Raw genomic sequence first — 27,915 nt, 5'->3', positions numbered from 1 at the left:
TGAACAGGTTAGCAAAGCCACGACTCGAATAGTTTCTGCGTATATTTATGTAAGAACGGACAAGCCGAGGGCTAATGAGGCCCAGTAACCCAATTAGTCCCTTGTCCTGATCCTGGTCCAAACTAGACCTCCGTCTCCGGCGACTGGAGCCGATCCCGAAGGTGGTGCAGACCTCAACCCCTCCTAGCTGCCAAACAGACGCCTATCTAAACAGAGACCTTTGGCTAACTGACCCAATGAAACTAGAATTATGAGAAAAGACATTTTTACGACAAGAATGCTGTATTTTTAAGAAACGATAAAATTACTGAATTAATTTTGCAAACATATCCGGTGGTTTAAACACGGGTTTAAATTTCATACCGTAGCAATATCATAGCCGGCTTCCAAGCACAACTCTGGGACGCTTTGTGAACATTCCTGAAATACATCAGATTCACACAGCAAGTCAAGCACTATATCATTAAACACCATTGTATAGGCAGGCGAAATGTTTGTGTTTGATCTTGTGGCCCCGTTGGAGTGCTCTTGACTCTAACCAGTGGCACTCTCAAACAGAGATTAGACGAACGCCTCTGCTTTTCAGATAGTTTATGAGACATGAGGGACTCTGACAGAGCACATAAAGACAAGTTTCCTCTCGTGATTCCGCTAACAAAGTCCTCTCTGTCCTCACCTTAAATCCCTTTTGGCACAAATTCCTGATCCCTTGCCAGTATCGTCTTTTCACATAAGAAAAAAACAAAAAACAAACGAAAGAGTAGAGCCAAAAGCACCTCGCTACAGTCTATGAGCTCCTGTTTTACAGCCTCTTCACTGAAAGACGCCAAAGTCAGATGACACACGGCGAATTCAACAGATGCCTTTTTCAGCCCCATTACCCAGGACCACAACAAACACCTAATGACACTGCCACTGGGGACGTGCACGGCTGCAGTTATCACTTACACTTAGCCGGATTTACTCATGTTTTTAAATATTTTAAATGTTTTGATGATTAAATATTAATCCACACTTTCCTTTTAATCATATTTCTGTTTAGCATGTAGATGATAACCCGAGTGTGAATACATCATGAGCTCATATCAGGACAAAAACGTCACTATAATGAAATACAATGTGGGTCGTTAATTATTTTAAAGATTAAAAAAAAGCTTTTTAAATTGACTCAGTAGGCATATTTATATTCATTTCAAAAACTTTTATTTAATTAATCTGAAATTAATTTACTGTAAAATCAGTTTGTATTTCTGTGTTTCCATCATCTGGGGTTTTAGAAAGAATAACTTAGGAAAGAAATAAGGAGAATAAAAAGTGTCTTTGAATCATAAAAAAGGAAGTCTTCTGTTATTTATTTTCAAGCATCCGTTCTCTTGGAGAATTTTGGTCTTCTACAAAATTGGAGTAGTGCGTTTGTGGCTGTCCAGTCCACAGGTAATTCTGTGCAGGCTTCAGAAAGAAAAGAAAGGAGTTTCAGGACTTTATTTGTTTGTTTGTTTATTTATTTATTTAAATTTATTACGTCTCATAATGCAACACAGTCCTTCATAGTGCTGGTGCTTCAGTGGAGTCATTTTGTGTGGGGTAAAAATAATACAAAAACAAAACCATACATATATATATATGTTTTAAATATATAACTTGTATAAAACATTGCTGGTTGTTGGATTGAGGTTAATTACATTTTTAAAATGAACATGAAGTCGAAACATTTAAAGTAACTAAATCTAAAATATTTAACTGTATATTCTTTTACACTGGAGTTCAAGAAAATGAAGCCATGTGAAACTATGGGAAAAAGAGATCTTGCCAAATGCTCAAGGACAAGCAAACAGTGAAGAATATAATCAAGACAAATCCAAAAATGGCTGAAACCATTGCCTGCCCTGTTCTCCTGTTTTTAAGCTCCACATTCAAAAACCCACCATTCCGGCCACATGAGCTCAATGCGAGTAATGTCCTGAGATCTGCTCTGTGTTGTCGCTCTTTTCCTCTTTGTGCACTGCACCGAGGTTCATTTCAGCTCCGTATTAATCCTGCTGCAGCTCGGCAAGCAGGTGAACTCAGCCGAAGACTTTCCCACGATCCGAGAGAAAATCCGCTGCCCTGAGCCCTTCCTAGAAGACGGCCATCTGTCTGCTCTGATTTCACTCTGGGAGGGCAAGCGTCAGCTGCATGACCAAATTCAACGTTCCAACACTTCCCCCACAGTCACAACCCCCCGAACCTTAAACGCACACTGTCCACAAGCCACGAGAAGCCAGCCATTAAATGTGTTTGATCTTCCTTCATTTTTTTAAGAAAGACTTGAAATATAAAATGTCAACAAACAATTTAATAAAAAGTGACAGTATTTTTAAACTACCTAAATATGATGAGAAAATTAAAATAAGTTATAAATAGGATGACACACTATAAAACAAACATTCAGTATAATTATTGTGCTTTCATTTGCTATTCATCTTTCAAAATAAATAAAAAAAAATAAAAGAGATGCCATCAAAACAATCTATGTCATCCCAAACAGGGGCAAACAAAAACAAACAAACAAACAAAAAAAACCACCCCCAAAACAAAACACTCAGAGACGGACAAATCTCCCTCCATGGATAATATCTTCTTCTAAAATAAGAAACTGGTATCACCGAGATCATGTGACACACTCTACATCTACTCTGTACCTCCTCCCTCTTTTTCCCCCCTCCAAAACTGCCATGTGCTATCATTTTTGTTTTGCTCTCAAAAAGCTGCCATGCTGTTTGCGGAGTCTGTCCTGGACCGTCCTCATCCGCTTAAAATGCGTGACATTGCCTCGGCAGGAGCATGAGAACCAGAGGCTCCTCAATAGCGAGGTCTCCAAGCCCTGGCCCGTAACCATGGAAGCAGATGCCTCCTCTTACCTCCCAGTGGCCACGGGGCTGCACCCCGATTCAAAAAGCGAGTCCCGGCTCGATTTCTCTTCATCCCCAAGCGAACTTGTCTGCTCTTCAATAGGGGCAGTCATTGAGCAGGTCATTGGTCTAGACTTCGTTTGCACGGTCCAGGGAGCAGCCTTGATGTAACCCTTGCTCTCCGGCTGCAGGCGTGAGACTGCGGGATGTCAGAGACGCCGATTTGAAAAGGAGCCCTGTCTGATTTCGCCATTGTGCTTTTTCATTCATCGATCGAATGAATATCGAACCTTCTGTCGGTGCATGTGTGAAACAGATAGCTTAGCAAGCATTTTTTTCCTCCCTTCTCCTCCTCCTCCTCCTTCTCCGGTAAGGACCGGCCAAGTGGCCTGCTCCTATTCCTATTCCCCATTTAATTAATTACATAAAGTTTTTTTTATATGATTGCTGAAGATTTCTTGTGACAATCAATTTATTTTTATTTTAAAACACAAGTATGTATTCAATTACTGTTGCTCGTTACCTTTTGATTCACTTACTCACTACGGAAAATTTCATTACTGTTATTAATAATCACTGTTTTGAAAATAACCACATTACTGAATACATCTGAGGTTATTCAACATTAATTAAAATTATACATCAAAATATGACTTTTCATCAATAGACTGTATTGCTCATATTCATGTTCTAACATCCTTTGTATCATATTTAGAGAAAAAAAACAATCAAATTATAATAAATAAAATTTTTTTTAATCAGCATAGAATATAAGGATAAAGGGTAAAGTATAATAAATAAGTGCATAAAAGTGTGCACGAGATTTTAAAATGTGACTTCTGTAATTTTGTTGCTTTTTTAATTGTTTGAAATAATTCCGAACATTTTAATTAAAAAAAATAAATAAAATAATTATATTTTTTTTAAAAATAAAAAAAAAATCAGTGAAAGCTAAACATCTGACATCACATTCACTGTGTCTTCAGGGACACTCCTACTTTAAATATCAAGTGCCTCATCTCCCTCCCCCCCCCACACACAAAGTTTTAGATATTAAAACTATTTTAAAATTGTAGATTAATCTGCACTCTTAAAGCCTATAACGTAAAGTTACTCCAGAGTATTTTAGTTAAATTTGTATTATCCATTTAATTCCAACACTTCTTTATCCTACAGCATTAACATGACTTAAATGTTTTTAAAATGTATTTTTCAACATTCTTTACTCAACATGTTCATGATATTTTTCAAGCAACATTACCATTCAGGTGAAGTTGTTAAAAAAAAAAGTTTTAAATGAAGAGTAGGGAAATCCTGACCGTAACATCCACACTACATTTAAAACATATAAAGAGTGTTTTGTTGGAGGCGTCTCCGCACTCCATCTGACACATTACCATGGAGCACGGTAGGAGGAGGAGAACGAGGAGGAGGAGGAGGGAGGACAAAACCCCTGGCTGAAAGTGAGCAAATTCAAAGGCACGGGAAGGAAAAGGAGCAGTGAAGTGAGAAGACAATGTTATTGTTCCCAGGAAGCAGAAAATGAGCAGAGCAATGGTCTTTAAGCTGCTCGACTTTGATGCATAACGAAGTAAAACTGTAGTCGTAAAAGATGGGGAGGATTTCAGACCTCATCGGCAGCACAGCAGAGTGAGAATACAATTATAAAATGGGATTTGTTGTTCAGATTTTTAGCTGCAAAATACATTAAAATTTGCATCATTACACTCGCTAAAATTAATGTCAGAAAGGTTTTATAACTACATAATCCTTTATCTGCAAGGCTGCTGGGGTAATGAACCAAAATGCTATTTATGTATATATGCTGTATGAATGTATGACTTCAAAGACAAACAGAGACGGTGATCTGTTTACCACCAATATTTAAAATCAAAATGAAATGAAAATGAACAAAGCAAAATAAGGTTAAATAAAATTCTAAATATACATATACGCAATTCTTTGCCTAATTTTCAGCAGTGGTCCACTGGTCCTTATCAAGTCCTATTTTTTTTTTATTTCAACTTCAATAAAAAATAACTATTAAAATATCAGTCTGATTTTATACATTTCTCCAATTGTCATGAAAATGCCACTTCTATATCCAGATAGAGAAATAAATAAATAAACAAACATCAAACACCACAAATGCTCCATACTACATGAATATTTGTCTTTTTTTCTTTTTCTATCCACACATTTATCAACCCAGTGATGTATCTTTTCTCACATTTTCACAAATAAGACAGAGTGCAGAGAAAATATAGCCATTTTCAGATATTAAAGTGGATATAAAACGATGGTGTTTTCTTTTTTCTTGCTCGTTTTATGAGTACAAAGTATTAGCACCACAGGAAAAAAAAGCATGTCTGTTTTTTTAAAGGACAAAATCATCAGCTAGTTTGTGAAGAATAAGAGAGGAACAAATGAAGACCAGCACACTTTTAAAGCCGGAACAAAATCAGAGAAAGTAGTCAGAGAGCATGGAAGCTCCATGCCTAAGCCGTTCCTGTGTGCCCTGCATCACTGGTGCACTTTAGAAACATGGAGGTTGTCAGCCACAGCTAAACACATTAACTCAAGTTTCCACACATCCATCACATTAGCTCCATTAGAGGAAGGCCTGAATGACCGCAGAATAAATCAAAACTAGTCTGGGCTCTAAAAATATTCAAGGCCGCCCTGCGACACAGCAGTATGCTTGTCATTAGATGCAGGTAGACGTGTTAAAAATGTAGATCGAAGGTCTTCCACCAAATCATAATGAGCCACAATTAATAAATCATAGAGCTGGATGACATCCTGATATTACAAGTGGATTATTCATTACATTATGGTAATTAGAGGAAGTCTGAATGACCACAAGCAATCTCAAAAGCCAAAATGTCAGTATTTCCTTTTTTTTTTTTAAATAACCAAGTTTAAAAAAAACAACAACCCTAAAATGTTCCTAATGCATTACTGTAACTCAGACACAAACTAGTCTATAGAATTCAAATTAAAAGAAAATCGACATGCAAATGAAAAAATCTGACATTAAAGTCTTTACCATAAACCAAATTCATTAGTTTGATTATGAAAAATCTTGCTGTCATACATACAACCTAATATTCCACAAAGATCCATCTCTTCACTGAATGACAGCTTTGGATTTTTATCTATTATTATTATTTTTATTATGTTTATTTTTAAATGAAGTTACAGTATATTCATCATTGTGCGTAGCCTGATAACTGTGTGTGATGATAAAGATGGACATATATCAAGACAAATAAATTTATTATAAATAATTACACACACACAGCTATATGCTTGTGCTATATGATTGTCATTTTTATTTTAAAAACAGAATTGACGAGTTCATAAGGAGGAAAACATGAGAGAAAACAAGTTTCCATGTATTGTTATGAAGTTGATTCAAATTAAGTTCATTAATAAAAACTACGTGACCAAAGGGAACTACATCAAGGATGCTCAGCTAATTAATAAATAAATAAATAAATCAAAACAAAACCAATCCAGTTGAATCAGGAACAAACTGAAATTGCAAAGCTGATACCTTGATATATTAAATGTCTCACGCTTATGATTTTATCACACTGCTCTAGTGTTGTGTGGACAAAATGTCTACAGCATCCTGGCACACATCCCCAGTCTCGAGCAGACAGACAGACAGACATTAAATCCTCAAGGATAAACAGACCTGCTAGAGCACCGGAGGATGCCATTACTAATAAGAGGCAAAAATATATGAATGCGAGTCCTCCCCTAGGGTTTATAATGTCCAGAGGCACTACTCAAGGTGTCATATTCACTCGGGTGAACACTGCCCTCCCCTCCAGCGATGGATCGTGGATCCATAATAACGGTGTCACTTGGAATCGCCCTCCCTCTTTTCCCTCAGCACATCCCACACGCATTCATGTGTATGAAGCACCCACAGAGACACACACATTACAACATGAGTCCCGCCATTACGCGAGCTCTAATGTCAACATTACCTCACTTACCTAGTACGTAGCTGACTAATGGGCTATTGTCATTCGTGACGGTTCAAATGGTAACAAAATAAACAGCTGGAAACGGCCTTGTTTAGAGGAAAGGAACGTTATTATGGGTTAAGAGAGGAGCGCGGGATCCGACGGTGCCACTTTCATATGTTAATCCACACCGATGTTTAAGTTCATTCAGGTTAAATTATGATGAGCAAGACGTAAAACAAATTAATAATAAAAAAAAAGTCATTCCAACCCAATGACTAAACGCATCCTGTTACACACCAAGAATATGGATGTAGCAGTGACTCTCTGAAGCATCAATATGATTTTGAAATTACATTAGTGGATATAAAACACCTTCACGTTCTTTCATGATCAAAGTCCTTGATATTGTCCAATTGTTATGAATTTATACCAATTTAATGCACGCTATTTGCTTAATCACACTGTGAGGAAGTAAGAATCAGGTGTGCATATGATCAGAGTTGCAAAAGATGTTTTTTTAAATGTAAATTGAATTAAAGGTCATTTTTTAACACTATGAATTCCTGTTTGTTTTTTGTTAGACTCAACGATAAGGGTCTTACTGCTCTTTTTTTTTATTATTAATGAATAATAGTTTAACAGTTAATTGAGCTGAAATACAAATAAGAATGTAAGTTTTTTTTAATGTAAACTGAATTAAGTTTATTAAGCATACAAATATGCAACCATTTAGTCTGTTAAACATATTTCATTCTTTTACTGTCAGTCCCAAAGATGCACTTTCATTCAAATGTATTAAAACATCTTCATATTCTTTGGTAGTAACAATCCATGGTATTGACTACTGTTACTAATTTAACTGAGCCTAAATTAGTGTAAGAATCTAAGAAAGTTGGGTTTTAAATGTTAACTGAACTAAGAATCAGTTTCTCAGTTTATGAAAGGACAGATTTAGTCATGTCATCTGGTCTATTTTAGGTAACATACAATGCAATTAACTTTTTTTTTTTGCTCGTTTCAAAGATTTTTATTACATATAAAAGTCTTCACATTCTTTGATGGTAATGGTCCTTGATATTTTCCAACTGTTGTTTATTTTTTAATAATTTAACACGTGATTCAGTTAATCGAATCTACAGAAGCACCAGAATGTAAGAACAGGTGTCACAAAAGTGTTTCAGGCTGAAGGTAGCAGTAAAATTAGCTTTTACATTTTTACTTTTGTGACTACACGTTTATATCATTTTTATTTGACTCACCCACGTATAATCAGAGCTGCAATTAAGTTTTTTTTAATGTAAATTGAATTAAGGATCAGTTTTATTAATCTGTAGACATTTAGTCATGTCTTTTGGTCTGTTAGTAACTAACTTTTTTGCAAGTGACAATTTCATTCTAAAATACTATAATAAGTAAAATGTAAACTTAAAAATCAGTTGCTTGACTATTCAGACATTTATACCATATAATCTGTAAACTAAATATATAAATTTATTTTTCTTTGATACTGACCAAGGTTTTTTGTCCCCCCCCCGACTTTAAAGCCTATAGAAATGTCAGAATCTATAAATTCGGTGTGTATGACCAGAGCTGCAATAAAGTTGATTTTTAAATGTAAAGGTTAGTTGACTAGACATTGAGTCAGATCTTTTTGTTCGTTACTCAATATACTATTTATTTACTTTTTTTATTTTTAAACCTCATGTTGTTTCCAGACTTTGATTTGTATTCAACGTGTGTGCTTCATCGTGTGTGTGTGTGTGTGTGTGTGTGTGTATGTGTGCGCACGTACGCGTGTGGGGACTGGAAGAAAAAAAAAATACTCTGAACACAAAGGCTCTACTGTTTATAAAGGAACAAAACATTCCCAAAGACACTCAGGTTCATAAACGAGTGAGTAAACGAGCGTCCCATCTGCCTTTCTGTTGCAATGTTTCTCTTTTAAATGAGGCTAATGGAGAAACAACAGAGTGTCCTCATTTGAAATGACTGAAAGGCAAAACCCATTTACCTCATTCTGGCTAATAGACCACAATATTACTGTCACTCATCGCATGGTACATCAAGTAAGACGTTAAAGAAAAATAAAATATCAATAAACCTGCAATGTAATGTTGATATTTAACATTTATTTAATTTAACTTATTTAAACTTGACAAAAACAGTAGTTTTTTTTAAATAAACCTCTTCATATTAAATTTATATCTGCTTGAACTCATGTTTAAAAATGACAATGAGTAGACATACTGAGAAATTAAATCAGCAAAGACATGAAGAATAAGTTTCGTCAAGATTAAGAAAGCAGGTTCTAAACATAAGCAGTTAATTCAAGTAGTTTATTAAAAAACTAAAACACTAGTTTGTTGTGACACTGATTAACACAATCATAAAGTATAATGTAATGTGGCAGGGCATTGATAATAATCTATATCCAGCAGGACAAATCTTATTTGGTGCAAGCCGTGCAATTGGGCCGGCAGGAACCTAGCACCCTGAGGCGAGATTATGAAGGAGGCATGCATGACAGACAAAAAAAACAAAACAAAACTTAGGACCCGGCTGACGTGTTTCTTTTATCCCAGGGGCTCAACTATTCATAAACTGTCAGTGTTTTTTTTTTTTAATCTTGTGCATCTAAATTACAGATAATGGAATTACTATTAAAATCTCACACTTACACAATGCAGAGATAATTTGTTTCAGGGAGCAGAAAATCAACAGAAAAAGAATAAGGAGAAATTGAGAGAATGGGAGAAAATTATAATGTTATACTGTGTTACATGAAGCCTACTTAATTACCGTTTGTTTCTTATGGTTTAGGAAAAAAGGGGAACTGGAGCACATGGAAATATCCATATTAAAACACATTTAAAATGTGAATTAAATGCATGGAGAAATTTCTGTGTGATCCTTCAGGCCACAAAAGGATAAATAGCAGGAAAAAAATAATCAAATGAAGAACGAGGAAGGAAAAAGAAGGTTAGAGGAATAACAGTGAAATGAAGTGATGGCTGTTGGTCAGTCTTTGAGAATGCCTCATCGTCATCGAGAGAGAGAGAGAGAAAGAGAGAGAGAGTGTATGTATGTGTGTCAGAGAGAGAAGCCATGGAATGTGCTTGCTTTTCATTTCTCCTCAGCACTAGGGCCCGGGTGGTCAGGGGTCAGGCCGTACAGGCCGCTATTCATGGCCAGATCAAGTTTATGTGAGAATCTGCTCCTCCTTTGCCCCTCATTAGCATATCAATGCTTAATAAAATCACTGCGTGAACGTGTGAGATCCCGTCACCCAGGAAGTCATGCTGGGAGACTTTGGCTTGGGGGGGGGGATCTCTCTTTGCTTTGTGTTCAGAATAGACACCCCCCCACACACGCACCCGAATCACCCTTCCCTTTCTCAAACACAACTGCTTCTGCCATATGCACAATCAAAACGGTGCGCACACACACACACACACACACACACACATAACCTCTACTTCACACACCCCCTCCTGAGTGCTCTAAGCTCTCGCACATGCACACCCGCAGGTCAATCCCAATGTCAGCTGAGCAGCTTGTCATATGCGTACACATGTGTGTGCACAAACACACACACACACACACACACACACACACACACACACACACAAGCTGGATGATGCATAGTTTTCAGGGTGTGAACAGACAATGACGCGTGGGGAACGCCTCGCACACGCAACCCAGCTTCCTCTAACAGCCTCATCAAAGCCCATCTCCTGTGGGGAGACGAGGGAAGCAAAACAGACCACGGCAATACAGAAATTAGAAAACAGGAAAAAATTAAACACACCTTTAGCATTTAAAAAAAATTCTATTCAAAGTGATTAGTGACATGAGTGAACCACCAGCTCTTTCTTTTCCTCTCTGTCTATTCAACACCATTCTACTGCAGTCCAGAAAGACTGTTCCTGTCTCACAGGCAGGAGAAACGTCCCTCCCTCCTTTAAGACAGGCTTGCAGATGTGAAGCGGTCACTTGCAGGAAGGTAGGTGGGGGTGCAGTATGATATTTCAGTTATTTAGATCTCAGGAAACAGACTACCGAAAAAAAAGCACACATAAGGGGAGGATAAGGAAGTGGACCGGTGAAAGTGATGGTTCAGAGACACATGCATTCATCTCACAGACTGAAAATAAGACTATAGAAGATGGTACAGATGTTCATGGGTCAACCGAGCATATCAGTATGCACCACACAGAAGTTGTGTGTGTGATCTTCAAACTACTTCCTTTTTCCCAATACACATCACATTATTAACTTCAGGTGATGTGGCAAGTCTCATATGAACAAACACTTTTAATCTCTTTTAATATGTAAATATTAATAAGCATAACACATAAAACTTGGAACCCCACGCATAACCCCAAGTCTGACCTTCATTACACACTGAGGACAATTTCTTTAAAATGCTGCTCCACAAGCAAGGATGAACTCATGAATAAGTGTTGTGTAAACAAGCTAGGGCTAAGCTGGGAAAAAAAAGAAAAAAAAAACCCTTGATTGTTTTCAACTTTATGAACGATTCTTGATTATGATTTTTTTTGTTCTTACATAATGCAATCATCAATAAATTGCATAATTTGCACTTTGGAAAATGTAGATGTGCAAAAAATAGTAACAGCACCATCAGTAGCAAATAGTGCAAACACTGGTTCTTCACACATCACATCACATTATCTCTAGCCGCTTTATCCTTCTACAGGGTCGCAGGCAAGCTGGAGCCTATCCCAGCTGACTACGGGCGAAAGGCGGGGTACACCCTGGACAAGTCGCCAGGTCATCACAGGGCTGACACATAGACACAGACAACCATTCACACTCACATTCACACCTACGCTCAATTTAGAGTCACCAGTTAACCTAACCTGCATGTCTTTGGACTGTGGGGGAAACCGGAGCACCCGGAGGAAACCCACGCGGACACGGGGAGAACATGCAAACTCCGCACAGAAAGGCCCTCGCCGGCCCCGGGGCTCGAACCCAGGACCTTCTTGCTGTGAGGCGACAGCGCTAACCACTACACCACCGTGCCGCCCCTGGTTCTTTAGAATAAGAAATATTTTAAAAATGTATGAAAAAACATTGCTTGTACTATTTACTAGAGATGGTACTGTTAATATTTTTGCACAACTTGGTGAACCCTTCATTCTTTCTCAGAGTAAATGTGGACCGTGTTTTTCATGACATGAACTGCCACCAAGACTAAAGTCAGTTCGTGTTCTTCTTCTCAAATCCGAGTTCCTTCCGTTTACAGAGTGACGTCAAATCAACATGGCTGCCCACAGCATCAGAAACAAAGTAAAACTTCTTACGCTTCTTAAATGCATTATACTGTATATGCATGCATTAGCTCTAGATTAAATCAACATAGACATATTTGTTTGTTAAATCTAGAACACTGGTTGTACAGTTCACTGTTTGAGAAAGAAAATGTATATCTCTTTTCCAAGTCAGCTGCTTAGCTCGTTGCTAACAAAATATGAACACGGGGCCGTCTGTTTTCCCACTTCATCGATCAAACTTGCAGAGGTCAATAATCACGCAATTCCGACTGGTGAATTACTGCTTAGGCTGGATTATAATAATGCAGCATTCTTATTATTATATTTTACATAAACTTGTTCATCTGACTTTTCAAACTTCTACGAAGTCCATATTGCTGAAATAGTATTTGAAACTTTCTTTGCTACGAGCTCAGTGAAGTGCTGCCTGTTTATCTTGGCTGTATCTTTATTTTTTATTTATCTAATCGCACAGTGTTTGGGAGTAGCGCAGGCTGTAGGAGGTGTTTATCCGGTTGAGAAGGTTGTGTTTTTCCTTCATTTTGGTTTAAACTTTTAAAATCATTTATGGATGTTTTAATGATAAATATGCATTTATATATCAGGGCTCGACATTAAGGACTGCCCGATTGCCCTGGGAAAGTGAAACATTCATTTGGGCAAGTGGGATATGTCCCCGACATGCCCAACCGGGCAAGTTGGAATGAGCATATATTACAAACTAGCACCACAAAAATGAAGCTTTTTGATATTTTATTTCAGTTCCTAAAAGCGTCCCTCGCTACGTAGCCACCATTATGTCTTGGCTGTTTTCTTAGTCTCGGTTTCATTTACTGCTTTGCAAGTTATTTTATATCCCCCCGCTGTTGTAGTATGGTACGTGTACTGTTTATTGACCCCTTGTGCATGACATCACGCATCATGTGATAATTACAGCTGGGGTCAGACAGACACCGTCTTTCATGCAAGCAAGGCTTAATCTGTCTTCAGTATGGTTCATTTTTGTGCTGTTTATGCTTGTTCAAACAGAGAAATAGATAAAAAGCATTACCATCTCCTCGCTATCAAGAAAAATGTTAACAAATAGAAGCAAATGCTTCAAGAACAATGAGGAAATGAGTGGTTAAAGAATACGACAAGAGGAGCTCAGCCTGAAAACTCCAGAGAAATTCACGATTGTATTTAAAATGTATTTTACAAAAACAGAAAGTCGGAAATGAGGATGGAAGAGTTTGCTTAAGAATCTCATTTTATTTTTTTTCTGCTCGCATTTGAGTCAGCTCCTTCATGAAAGTGTTTGACTTTCTTACAGGTGAAGCCGCTTCCTTATTCGACACAGAAAACCCAAATTGGTTTCAAACAACTCAGGCATAAAAAACTCAACAAAGAGCGACATGAGCGATAAATCCTGAAAGAACAGAATGATTAAGAGCAGAGAGAGCTGGAGCTTTGTTCATGTTATCAGAGGAACACAGTCCTGTGCAAAATATTTATATATCATTTGTTTTCTTTTTGTTATATCATCCACCTCTAGGTTTTATATATATATATATATATATATATATATATATATATATATATATATATATATATATATATATATATATATATATATATATATATATATATATATATATATATATATATAAATAAAGAACCCCACTGCGTCATGACGGACCAGCTGCACTGATTCAGTTACAGGTTACCAGGTCTGTATAAAAACTCCCACAGCCTACACACTAAACAATAATTTTAAACTCAAACATTATCCTTTATCCTGTTTGTCATGACGCAGCGCGGGCTTTTTTTTTTCTTTAAACCTAGACGTGGATGATATAACAAAAAAAGATAAATAAATATTCTCAACACAATACTGTTCAAAAGTATTGGCACCCTATTGTTTTCTTCATACAAACTTTCTTATAGATTTCTATTTTATGATTTCTACATTACCGAGTAAGAAACCTACAGTCAGAGAGAGTTCTACACACACACACACACACACACTGAAATTTACAACAGCTGCATGCATGTGAAATGGAAATAAATCGACTAAGTCAGGAAAGAATATTCTGGAAAAAATTTTTATTGTCCATTACAAATAAAAGTAAAAAGTAACCAATAACCAAACTTAATAATAAACTTAATCAATAACCAAACTTCAACTCAACGTGTGATCTTCATTTTATGTTGCAATTCACAACTATTCTATTGTTTTCCTTAAAAAAAAGAAAAGAAAAAAAGTAGTGCTTGCAAAATCGGGGGCAAGTGGAAATTAACCTTAAAAGTTAATATCAAGCTCTGTATGTGTGTGTGTGTGTGTGTGTGTGTGTGTGTGTGTGTGTATATATATATATATATATATATATATATATATATATATATATATATATACACACACACATACAGTATGTTTGGACACCTACTCATTTATAGGTTTTTCTGTACTGTTTTGTGACTACTTTCTACATTGTAGAACAATACTGAAGAGATCAAAACTCTGAAATAACATCTGGAACATATACAGAAATATGCGGTAAACAAAAAAGTGTTGAAAAAACCCTAATTATGAATGATATTTTAGATTCTTCAGCGTATCCAGCGTTTACCTTGATGATGCTTTGCACACAACTGGCATTATCTTAACCAGCTTCATGAGGTAGTAACTTGGAATGCTTTTCAATTAACAAAGGTGCCTCATCAAAAGGTAATTAGTAGACGAGTTTCTTGCCTTCTTAATGTGTTTGAGATCAAACAGTAAACAGTAAATAACAATAATACAAATAATAAAAAGCCCTATTCAACAACACCACTGTAGTAATCCAAACATATGTCAAGAACCACTCAACTAAGTAAAGAGAAGCGACATCCGTTATTACTTTAAAGGTAGCCTGCCTTTCAGATTTTTCAGGTTTAGGTCATAAAAAGAATTTTCCCCGACACCAAATTATTTTCGTTTAGTGAACCGAAAGCTACTGAGTTCGAATCACAAACTTCCATTTTTATTCATTAAAAAAAAAAAATAGAACAATTAATGAATTTAGGGCCATGTGGTCCTAAATTCTCTGCTATTTTTTCCTGCTACAAAAGATACTACATCATGTATCACTTGGTGGGCTTTCCCCATTCGCACAAGGCATTGTGGGATACAAATTTGAAACAGGAGAGAAAAATGGAGGAGGTGAATGAAACGTGAAAGACTGACTACAGTAACGGAAAGCGAGAAGAAAAGACGTTATGTTGCTAAGGAAAGGAAATGCTAGTCTGGTTAACACCAGACCATATCACAAGTGAAATATGGTCTGGAATCCGCCTATTGAATTTCTCGTAGGGGAGGTGTGGTTTACAATTGTCAACGGCCGTTTACTGGACGTTGCGAATGTCTATCATTTGGCGTATACGTAGCCCATGGCCAATCATGGCAGTTGTACCCGGTGACATAGTTAGAGCGACGAAGAAGACGAAGAGGCGAAGAAAGACTGAAACGCCAAACGCCGTTCTTTTTTTAAAACAAACTTTCGCTCTAAACTATTCAGAACAGTGTCTAAAGCTTGATCGAAAGTTTGGTTCGTATCGCTCGCCGCCATGTTAAATGTGATCCGTAAACAGTCCCAAATAAACTACAAGCTTCCGTTTGTCGAGTAGTACGCGTCACCGTCTTTCCACCCCTCCCCACTCTCTGATTGGCTCCCTAACTCAGGCGAGCCTTTAGACCATAGTTTCCATGCTGTCTTTTCAGATCGGAACGATTGTGCAAAGCAGCATGGGATTTCCCAGGCTAAGGAAACGCAGGATCAAACTAATAAATATCGGCGGTCAGTGAGCACCTTGGTGTGATCAGCTGTTTGTTTAGCGACAGAATGATGGAACTGTCAGCGCACGGTCAAGGTAAACCTGTAGATGGCAGTAATGCAACACTGTGGATGCCAGCTGCTGTAAAACCCAAAAGAAGAAGAGGAAGGTAAACCTGCGCATGTGCACACGGCCTTCCTGTGTCTGCTTGACTGCACAAAGCGACAGATTTCATGCACATTATTTGTTCGGGAATCCCCTCAAATTAAAGGAGAACTGAAGGCAAATTTTTTATTATCAAAATTCTATTTATTTCATTTTATTAAATATAGGAATGCATTTTTGATCGCTATTTTGTCACTGCTATAGCAAGTTATGAGTGTTTGAAATATGCTATGTAATATATCAGTCCATCTGTCAAAGCAACGGCTGTAAACAAGATTCGTTGAGACCTGTGCGAGACATCGTAGGACGAAAGTAAAACGTACAGCGGAAATCAAAGTGACCAACATCTGCCAACGTTGTCAAAAGACGCGCGCGCCCTCTTTCGAATGCTGATGCAATCAAGCCGGAAGTTTTGTTTGTTTTGATAGCAATCAGGAAAGTTTGAAAAAAGTAGGTAGTAATCGTCATTTAAACTTGTTTTTGTGCAATATTTCATTTGGAAAACAGTTTTCAAAATGGCGGCACTGACACCTGGCTGACACTTCAAGTTTTGAAGTCTCGTACAAGTCTCGTGAAGATCGCGCGGATAAGCGACGCCTGCCGTGGACCAAACGAACTAAATTCAACATGGCTAAAAAACGAATAGCCTGATAAGTATAATATTTATTGGAATTAGTTGCCAATACGAGTCATGATATAAGGTTACTAAAACCAAAAGCGTAATTAAATAACACGTGAATTAAGAAATTAAGCAAGTTTAAAAATGACTTCAGTTCTCCTTTAAATAACTTCTCGGGCCACAGTATGGCCTGTTTTTTTTTTTCCTGAGAGATTACAGAAATAAACATATATCACAATGACCAGATTTCAGAGGGAACTAAACTTCATCGATTTTATGAAATCGAAAGGCTATCTACCGTAGCTTTAAGACATGCGCTACGTTCACACTGCAAGGCTTAATCCTCAATTCCGATTTTTTTGTGAAATCCGATTTTTTTGTGAGGTCGTTCACATTAACAAATATATGCGACTTGTATGTGATCCTCAGTATGAACGAAAAGCGACCTAAAAGTGTTCCGCATGTGCATTGCAGGATACGACGACGTCACACGCAGTGAGCATGGCCAGTGTTTACGGAAGTAAAACCGCCCGGTTGCGGTATGACCCATCCAATCTAGCTTGAATAGCTGTATCCCCCCAAATGGAAATCAGCTCCCTAACCTCTGCGTCCTTCCATTGAGAAGATTCAGAACCTTCACAGCCCGAAGCGTCCCTCGCACTGATGTCATGCGCAGGGGCGCAGATACGTTTTTTGAACTGGGGGGGGACAAAAAACTGGGGGGGACAAAGCTGCCAGCAAACCAACCCCAACCCCGATATGCCTGTCAAACTTGTTGTGGGTTACCATAGCAACCAAGCTCGAGCTCGCAACCTGTGCAGTCTGCGCAGCTCAACCAACCGAATATCAGTCTTTGTTTTGTTTTATGTGAATTGTTGCAACTATGTATACACTGCCGTGCACCTCAATAAACCGAATGGTAATTAGTCTTTTGATTTTTCCGTGAGGTTTGCCTTATGCAAAGAAAGACAGCATAGATGTTTTTTCCTCCCTATAAGTGGGGGGGACCGAGCGAGGTGAATTTAAATCTGGGTGGGACGAATCCCACCCGTCCCACCCTCTGTCTGCGCCCGTGATTATGCGCCATGTTGTTGTAACTTTTTTTGAGAGACCCGCCGCCTACTTCAGCGCAGAATAGTGACGTTTGTGGCTTGTTGATGACGTGTAAGTCGGATGAATGCGACCTGGCGGTTCAGACTGAAGTCGCATATGAAAAGAGCGGATAGGAATTGGAATTAGGACCACATATCCAAACGGCCTGGGTCGGATTTGAAAAAATCGGATCTGTGTCGTTCATATTGTCAATAAAAGATCGGATACAGGTCACATATGGGCGAAAAGATCGGATTTGAGTCACTTCAGCCTGCAGTGTGAACGTAGCCATGAAGTGTCCTTTAATTAATACAAAATAAAGAAAAAACATTTCATTAGAAGGTGTGTCCAAACTTTTGACTGGTACTGCATATATAAATAAATATAAATGTACAATCTCGATTGGAACACTCTAAAAATTGTGATAAAACATTAATTCGAAGTAACCAAATTAATTGTGAAAATCAAACAGCATTGAAACACACAAACACAAATTAAAATGGCAGCAATAACATGAAATCATGAATATAATGCAGACACGAGTCTGATGCCTCTGAGGTGGTGTTTGGAGGCCAGGGCCAAACCTGACACTCAAAAATCCAGCGTACTTCGATTTACGGTCAAGTGTAAAAATTTACATACCCTCAAGGCCAAAACTACAAAGACATGTAAAGAATGTAGTAAGTTAGATTTTCCCAGATTATTACGAACAAAAATGGTCAAGTTGAGATGTTAATAATGAAAAAAGTTGGCACTTCCCTTTTTTGATGTGATAAAATATCTTTAATAAAATGTTAGCCTGCCCTTTGCCTTTGCTTTCATTTAATACCCTCTTAGCTCAGGAGACATTCATGACAAATTATAAACTATTTTTATATAGTTAATTTTACCTTCTGTTTCGGACTTTTATCTTTCACTATAACGTGGGCTGCACTTTTGGTACGTGATTGTATAGCACATCAAAGCACTAAAACATTACTGGATCATTTACACTCAATGGTAATGATGTATACTGATACAGACAGAACTTTGTGTTTGTACTTGTTTTCTGAAAGCTAACGAAAAATGGAGCAGGTCCACTGGAAATCCCTTTTCGTACGTAAAAGAGCCTTAATGTTAAATTCCATCACTGTACTAAAAGAACAAGGCCTTTGCTTGGTGGACACAAACAGGTAGGATGCAACTACCTGCTCTGGATGCTGAGAGCTCTATTTCTGTGATAATAAAGTGCACAAAAACATGATATAAAGCCACTATGTTGTATATTTTTGGTATTATCGTGACCACCAGTGCAAGCGATAACATGGTGCATTAAAAATGGGTTGATCTGGAATGAATGTACTTTTAGGGGGTGTGGTTTTGCATGCTGCTGCGATATCCAGTCAAATCAGCTCGGATCTGAGCGTGTGCAGTGCAGCACAGGAACATTTCACAACGACACACCATGAGGTTTTACATGCAGACTTTTAACAGAAGGAATAAGCAACTGGCTGACAAAACACACAGTAAAAATATTTTCAGCTTTCCCTATCACTTTGATATTTTAGTGGTTGCGTCATAAATGTAGAAACTTGGATAGAAGTGTATGTGTGTGTTTTTACTTTGAAGGCCAACAATCCAAAAGCATCAATCGTTTAAAAAAAAAAATCTGCTCACGTTTAAAAAAAAAAAGAGCTATATTTAACATTTCATTATCAAATTAAAGAATATGTTTTTATTTATCAATAGACGTGACTGTTTACTTCTGTACTAATTAGTGTCCGTGTACTCGTTATGATTTGAGATGGCACGATCTGATACTCAGTATCGGTCTCAGCCCGATACAAGGAACAGCTGATGGACTGGCTATTAGAGAAAACATATCCAATATCAGATTGTGTAACAAACGGAAAAGACTGGAATTGGATTTGGAAAAATACATTCACTTTTGGAAATTTTTTACACACAAAGAGCCTCGAGTGGTTTTTCTTTTTCTTTTGTTAGGACTGATTTGACAATATTTACACTATATTATATTTACAATGTAAGCGATTTCTTTCTGTGAAAGAGTTTAATTGTGAAGTGCTTTATTTTTTTTTAAAGCTGAATAATTTTTAAAGAAAACAGTATCACATGGGTATCGATATCAGCTAATAGTCATGGTTTCAGTATCGTAAAAGAAAGATTTGTGACATCTTTATGTGACATCTTTATTTATGACTGATCGCATTACATGCAAACATTTGTTAAACTTGTTGAAAAATAAGTTTCTCATGCTATTTTTTTGTTTAACACCCTATAAAGCCTTTATCTACAGTATATAACCAGCTTTGCACCATTTCCAACAACACAATGCAATTTCACTTCATTTTAAAGTCAACATTAATCCCACTGAATCTGTTACTGTATTACTTGTTTTTATTTGGGGGTTTTTCTGGATTTACTACACATTTGTGTGAAGTTGTTTATTCATGTTGAGAAGTGACAAACAGTGAACATCCACAAAACCGGGTTGAAGAAATGCTTCTTTGAAGTCAGAAAAAGACTGCCTTAGGCAGTGATGCACATTTTCGGATCAAAACAGGTTTGAAAATCCTTTTGTCTTGGAGGATTTTGGATCTCGCACCTCCTCCTGTGCTGCTCCGCCTCCTTCAGCGCAGCACGTTTAGTTCTGCCCATAAAAACAGCAACAGGACAAAGTGGCTCGCGACCAACGAAAATAGCAACACGCCGGCTTTAACCAGCACGTTAAGCTTGCGTCAGAACAAAAATAGAGCCATGACGCAATTAAGTTATTATTCTTTTGATGGCCATGTTAGTCTTCATCGGGTATAGCACTGACCCCATGTGCCCACCACAGAATAGTGCCATGACATCAGCGTCCTATCATTTCAAAAGACACATAGAAGGCCCACGAACGCCACCACAGGCTCAGATGAGGCTGTCAAGTGAAACTCTAGCTAACCAGTATGCACTGCTTTTCATCGTAGCTGGTGCCGAGGGGCTCAAATAGACCCCGACAGCCATTAAGAGCCGATCTGATTACCGCACAGTCTGGGGACTCAGACCAACAACCTCCCCCCACCCCACCACTGTGATCCCTAAACACTGGGGCACTGAGTTCATCCCTCTCACGTCAGATGGCAGACATTTCCAGCTTGAGATCTCTCAGTTCGGCTGTCGGCTTTTCCAGCACGAGCATATGTGTGCTTCTCTGGCCAAGCGTAAGTGAAACCAATCACTGAGGTTGTAAACAGAGACACAAATCTTTTTTCCCCCCTGAGGGAGGTCCGGGTCTCCGGTTTAATTTCCTCTCACAGAGAAGACTTTTGCATCACTCTACTTCTATTTACACAGACTTTTTATAGAGCTTTTGTTAGTTTTTATGCATATGATCTGCATCTGACTTGATTCTCCATAAAGAAAACGGATTTAAACTTCCCAAATATGTCGACATGACAAATAGCTTTGTTCCTGAGACACATTTCATAGCCGACGTACCACAACGTCTTAAGAAGCGATCTCTCTTTTATCCTCCGAGACGAAAACATTCATCTGATTAGCAGGTATGCTGAGAAGTAAGAGGCCTCATCTTCTTCCCCATCTATTCATTGCCAGCATTTAATTTATTTTGGCTGCATAATCCTTTCACTCTCAATAGCAAATTTAATAGGCCCCACGACCGCAGCAACAGACCAGTCAATATAAAAACCAGACAACTCATTACTTCACACGCTGCTATCTCCTGCAGCTGGAGACTTCATGTACACAATAGCAGCAGCAGGCTGTATTAAGTTTCCACTTGCCAGATCCCCCTTTATTGCCTCTAAATCTGTCTCACAAGAGCCCTTTAGCTGTGTGCACACACACACTCCCTTAGGAGGAGACTCCCCAGTGTCTGGTCTGGCAGGGTCATATGAGACCCGACCTTATCTGCTCGCATATGCATGTGAAACTTTGGCCACATGTTCAGATTTTGTTTTCCTGCTAGCAAATCGGCTAGAGACGTTTACTTATTCTAATACTTTTTTTTTTGAGAATGGGTAATTAACATTTTTTTTCAAACACTGTGTCCATATGTCAAGCAGAAGTATGGTATGTGCGAGTTGGATTAGAAGGAGATAAATGTGAGCGTTTAACAAAAATGAATTAATAATGATTTGAGTCGTAAGGGAAAAAAATTAAGACTTGTCTCGCTGTTAGAACATAGCTGCATCGATTAAAATAATCTGATCACACAAATCTATAGTTTTATGTAGAATACCTACTGCTTTTAAAATGAAATGCACTCAGACAAAGGCTCGTCAGAAAACCAAAATATCTTCTTAAAAGGTGCAGAATTCTATATAAATATGAACAGCCTTTATTATAAATCAAGCATCACGATACGGTAAATCAAGATTTTAAGGTGATTTGTATATCCCCAGGATAAATTCTGATCTCAGGCCAAGTGGAGATCCAGCTGCACTGAATTAATCCAAATAAATAAATTAAAAAATAGCACATAAACAAAATAGCTTTGCCTGTCAAAAGACTGCAGTCTGCTTTCTGCACTTTTTACACCGTGATATCATTCTCCTGAATTACAGAGACCAAATTGAGAGCAACATGATGATCATGTGATGAGACAAATTTACAACTCCTCAGAGTCAGTCCAACTTCCAAAGCCTGGATCACTAACAGCACGGACTGGTGACTTTCTCCTTGTGCTGCTCCTCCAATTACGGGCAGACAATAGGACAAGTTAACCCCATGGTGTCTTGCCATTGTCTCACACTAAATATTTGCCTTTGCCTTTTGTGTCTGGTATACTCCCCTTTCCTCGTATACTCTTTAGAGCGCCAGCAACCGCCCCCCTCCACCCTCCCAGAAGACGTCCTAATGAAAACTGCCTCCCCACCCGCCAGCCTGGCCATCAAAGGGACAGCACTGAGATGCCTGGTCATTTCGAGTGGACCGTGGCTCTGAGACAAGGAGACATGTCGTGCCCTTCCAATGAGCCCCTGCTGCGGGCTTAGTAATGAGGAGGAAGTAATACCACTGTGCTTAGACAGCCAGTCTTCTCCCTTCTCTGGCACTGCCGTCACACCATGACAGCAAATGCACACGTTTGAAAGGTACGGCTGAAAAACAATTTTTTTTGGGGATGGCCTAAAAATAAAATCTTGCCTCCTTCAGGGAAGTTATTGCTATTTTCTTTGTACAATTATTAACCTTTTATTTACATTCACACCTGTCCAGATTGGGAGCTGCACAGACAGTCCGTGCTAATTTGTTTGGGGGTTTCTATCCTTCTCTCAATCCCTTTTCACTCAGCTTTGTGCCATTCAAGTGCACTGAATAAGAAATGGATCACTGCGAATGGCCACAGTCTCTGGCTCAGACATGACATCATCGCTTTTATGGCTCACCCAGTGAGGGACTGTGTGGGGGAGAAAGCTCCTTAGTGCCATTTCACTGATGATAAAACCTGTGTGTGTGTGTGTGTGAGAGAGAGAGAGAGAGAGAGAGAGAGAGAGAGAGAGAGAGCGAGAGAGCACCTCAATGGTACACAATGGACAAGTGTAGAAAATCCGTCATTGAAACAGTGTCTCGTATTATGTCTGAGACACAGGAATAGGATGGATTTTTTTTTTATGGAAAAACATACAAAGCAAAGGTTGGTTTTATGAGAGAGAATTAAACATTTAACTTTTAAACGTGTTCTGATCTCGCTAAATTAATAATAATAATAATAATAATAATAATAATAATAATAATGAACAGCAAGTGAGGCCTAATGACACATGGATAATTGAGGATAATAATGAACACAATTAAGGTGTCTAGTCTGTCTTAACAGTGATTATCTTATCTTTAACACACTTATCTTAACAATAACAGCCTGTCAGACGACTGCATTTGAGACACAGCAGTGTCTGTATAACCTCAAATACAAACAGTATTTTTGACGAATGGTTCGAGTGCCAAAACTTTAAAAAGTACTAAACAGGCTCCCGTTTACATTCACCTCACAATTTCTTCAAATATCATAGTCAGAAGTTTCAAACAGACAGATTTCTGATAAAATGAAACTAGAATTACTTTAAAAAAAGGTTTCAATTGTACATACGTATTTCAAAAAAAGACCACCCGGCTACTTCAACTTTTCAGCTCTCACACATAAAATACTTAATTATTTTAAGTGTAGAAATGCTTTTAAAACTGTCAATATCGGCTCCTTGTGAGGAAATGTAATACCTGGAGAAACACGAGAAACATGGGGTGTGTGGGGTGGGGCTGGGGGTTTCTGTTCCTCGACATGCCACCAGACACCTGGAAGCTAACAGCTCATAAAACACTGTGGCTAATTGTGGTTTTCCTTCTTTTCCCTGCAAATGGCAACACGACACATTTACGGCCTGAAAGGCAGTTAGAAACGCTGTGCACCTTGCGATACACCGGTCAGGTTGGGTGTGTGTGTGGGGTGGGGGCCAAAAACCCACATCCACCTGACTATCCGTTAGATCTCTCTCTCTCTCTCTCTCTCTCACACACACACACACACAGACACACACACATATATATGAAAAACAATACAACCCCTTTCCTTCAAAGGTCTCAAAATATCTTAACTAGAGCAGTCCTCATTAAGGTCGGTGTGGAGAGCACGGCACATTTCAAAGGAAGGAAGCTGTGTGAAAAGCTTGTGAAAATGTGTGTGTGCAGTGAGGGAGGGAGTGAGGGAGGGGGTTAGTAGATAGCTGTGTTTCAGAAAAGTCTGGGCAACAACTTATGCCTGGAGACACTTTATTAGGGAACAGCAGAGACCTCGGCCAAAAATAAACCTTCACCACAACGACTTCATAAGCCCTCGATAAGAAGGTGTACGATTCTGCTACTTCAGAAGATAGTGCCCTACATACCTAAAATAGGGAGCTAGATTCACTGGAGGAGTGTACAGACCGAGATCACCGTATCCCACTTTGACTGCAAAATGGTACATTCTGGAAAACATTTCCATGTCGGAAGGCTTGAATAAACTATTTGTTTTTTGTTTTATAACAACTTTTCCTCCCCATGTGTTCTGAAATGACACACAAAATTATAAAGCAGTTTTTTTAAGCCTATCGAAACAGCTTCACTATGTTTTCTTTTTTAACAGTTTGGAAAACAAAGAGTCCAAATTAAAATGTCAGATATAAGAATGGAAAAAGCAAGAGTCACAAGAAACAGGAGTATTTCACATTAAATGGAAAAAAAATCTCAGTTGAAATTAATTTACTGACAATAAAAATTTAAAACCCCATCAAATCTTCCAATGGCAAAGTGAACAAACAAGAAAACTGATATTTTAGGGTGTATATGAATAAAAATGCTCAGGCACTCCATGAATAGAATAGTGAACTTTAAAATATGTCTATTAAAAATGTTATTTTTTAATTTATTTATGAGATTTCAGCTTCTCTTTATCAAAATACCAAGTAAAACCTCATCATTATTATTCCTTAAATAGATTTCATTTTCTCCTTATGAAGTTGGCAAATAATTATGAGCTGATAAATACATTTTTCTGGAATGAGCTGAGGATATTACCGGCTGGTTCACTTCCTCTATTTACTTGCCTTGAACAGAAAACTCCCGAAAGCAGGTTACCAGGCCTTAATACTTTCCCTGTCCAATCCAATGATTCTGAAAGACTGCACAATATGGAAAACCATACCTTTTTTCACAGAACAACTTCAGAAATCTCCAGAGCACAAACTTAAGTGAACTGAATTCAGAGCAACATAGTGAACCTTGCTGCAAGTACAGCCAAGTCAAACCACATTTCCTATTACAAAGAAAACCTGTGTCCAATTCTCTGCAGGAGCAAGGAAACCACTTAGTTGTGCAACTGCTCAGGCAGTGCAATGTACACTCGTTTCCGAAAAGTCCCCCTCATCCATTGCCAAGTTCAAATCATGTGTGCATTTCAAGTTAAGTTGTGAAATGCAGGAAAAATGTATGTGAAAGGTATTACAGCAGGATAAGCACAAAAAGCACATTGTGCAGGCCTCGGGCAGATTTATGATCAACCGTTATCTGATTGGATTCTCTATTTCGCTATGTACAAACGCACACATCCTCTTAGGGCCGTGAGCCGGCAACACAGAAGCATTTCAAACAGCACAAAGCCCTCATTTCACCAAAACCCTGGCAGAAATGATAAGGAAGACTGAGGAAGGAAAAAAAAACACTCGTGTAGAACTCACTGCTCGTTCTGTGCAAGTACTCTGCAAGAAAGAGTAAACAAAAGCACACACAAAATCATTTCTGAAAAGCACTCCTGGGTATCGTTGTGAGGATTTTTCAGCTTGAAACAGAACAGCTCTTTGTGTGTGTGTGTGTGTGTGTGTGTGTGTGTGTGTGCAGTGCATCCAGGCAACTTTAGCGGCGCGAGGGACAGAGCAGGAGAGTTGTACTCACTGTAGTGGATAAGAGTAGCCAGCCACGGAGAAAGGAAAAGAATCCTCTGTCTTGTCCTGATCCATTCTGTATTTTGGAGCATTAAAAACAAAACAAACAAAGAAAATCTCTCTCCTGGACGGAGTTGCTGAAGCGAGGCCGCTTGCTCACTCGTTCCCTTGCTGTCAGGGTTGGGAAACCGGCTTCTGTGTGCCGTGCAGCTGTGTGCTTCTCCAGCACCCTCCTCCTCCTTCTCCTCCTCCTCCCTCGCTCCCTCCTTCCTTACTCGGGTCCCAATACAATGCACTTCTGTACCACGGTGCTGCGAACATGGCCGAAACGTTGGTTGTGTGCTACCGAAAATGTATTAGGGTGTGCAAACAGAGCTCGAGAGTAATAAATAAATAAATAAATGTATAAAGCAAGCAAGCGAAAACGCTTCAGGCACTGCCTGGTGGCAAGAAGAGCAGGTTTAAGTTTGCAGCGCTCCGCTTTCCTCCTCCTGCTCATTTTGTGGAATCGCTGCTTTTTCGACGGTGGGAGGGGACAAGGCCGAAGCTCCCGGGCTGAGGAAACTGCGCATAATCCCTACCGGCAGAAACTTCCTCTCCGGCACTAGTAATAAGCGCTGCATTGCCCGTCTGATTGAGCAGGAATGCGAGGGCTGCTCTCAAAGAGGCCCAGTTAGACAAGGCTCAAAGTCACTTCACCATGACCTCGAGGTCACACACAGCAAGTGTGTGTGTGTGTGAGGGGGAATAAGTTACAAAGGGGGAAGGGGCCGTGTTTAGCCAGTCAAAGGCAAGCATCTCTTGACAAGACATATTTCCCGACTCTACTTAAACAGGGGGAAAAAAAAGGCAGAAGAAAGAACGTTTAAAGAGACCCCCTGTTTCCTTTGAACTTAAATTCGATTTAGTTGTAATATACGAGTGATGATATGATGGTGCAACAATGAGCTGCAATAAACTGGGATAAAGAAATAATTCAGTAGAAATAATGGCGTCAGGAGAGAACAATTCCACTGAAATACACAGCAAGATTCTTCTAAGGAAACCTGCTTTTAAAAGAGGAGAAAACTCCAGCAAGCTGTATTTCTACATTGTTTTGAGTCCCTGCACTGCCACCACAGTGCTACATGACATTTAAGGTCATCCTCTTTGTAAATATGGAGTAAAAAATTAACGCGATACACTGAAAAATGTGGTGTTGGATTGTACATTTATCACAGCACACCTTAAAAAAAACCAACCAAACAAACAAAAAAAAACCATCACAGCCCTAAATCTATCAAAATGATGAATATACTCAGGACACTGAAGAAAGTTATAAAAAAAATAATAATAAGAAAACACTGATGCTGGAGGTTTTTAGACACTCATTCACATTTAGCACAATGGATTTAAATCCTGAGTAATGTGGTTCTGATGTTCGAAGAAGTTTATCAGGATTATATGAAGCAAAGATGGACTGACCTGGACATGGACATTTCAGTAATGGAAATGATAATTACTCAGAATTGCAACCGTATGTTGATTTTGAAGGAATCGCTAAAAGTCCAAAACATGATTCACAAATACAGACTACATTTCATCTGATGTTTTGGAAGAAAATGGTAATGGTATAAATAGGTTATTTACATACTTCCATGTGTTATTTAAAATATT

The 27,915-nt window shown here is 38.4% G+C and overlaps 1 long non-coding RNA gene across 1 annotated transcript in view; it reads right to left on the bottom strand.

Annotated features, from left to right (window-relative positions):
• Window positions 1-26,716, bottom strand: part of LOC132873567 (uncharacterized) — a 69,554-nt gene extending 42,838 nt beyond the window's left edge. The window contains exon 1 of the long non-coding RNA XR_009651575.1: window positions 26,270-26,716. This is a non-coding gene — a long non-coding RNA (uncharacterized LOC132873567). The remainder of the gene's footprint in view (window positions 1-26,269) is intronic.
• Between the last annotated feature and the right edge of the window lie 1,199 nt (window positions 26,717-27,915).

The sequence above is a fragment of the Neoarius graeffei genome, chromosome 25 (genome assembly GCF_027579695.1).
Source record: "Neoarius graeffei isolate fNeoGra1 chromosome 25, fNeoGra1.pri, whole genome shotgun sequence".
Taxonomy (NCBI): Eukaryota; Metazoa; Chordata; class Actinopteri; order Siluriformes; family Ariidae; genus Neoarius; species Neoarius graeffei.
This window is presented reverse-complemented; position numbering and strand designations above follow the sequence as displayed.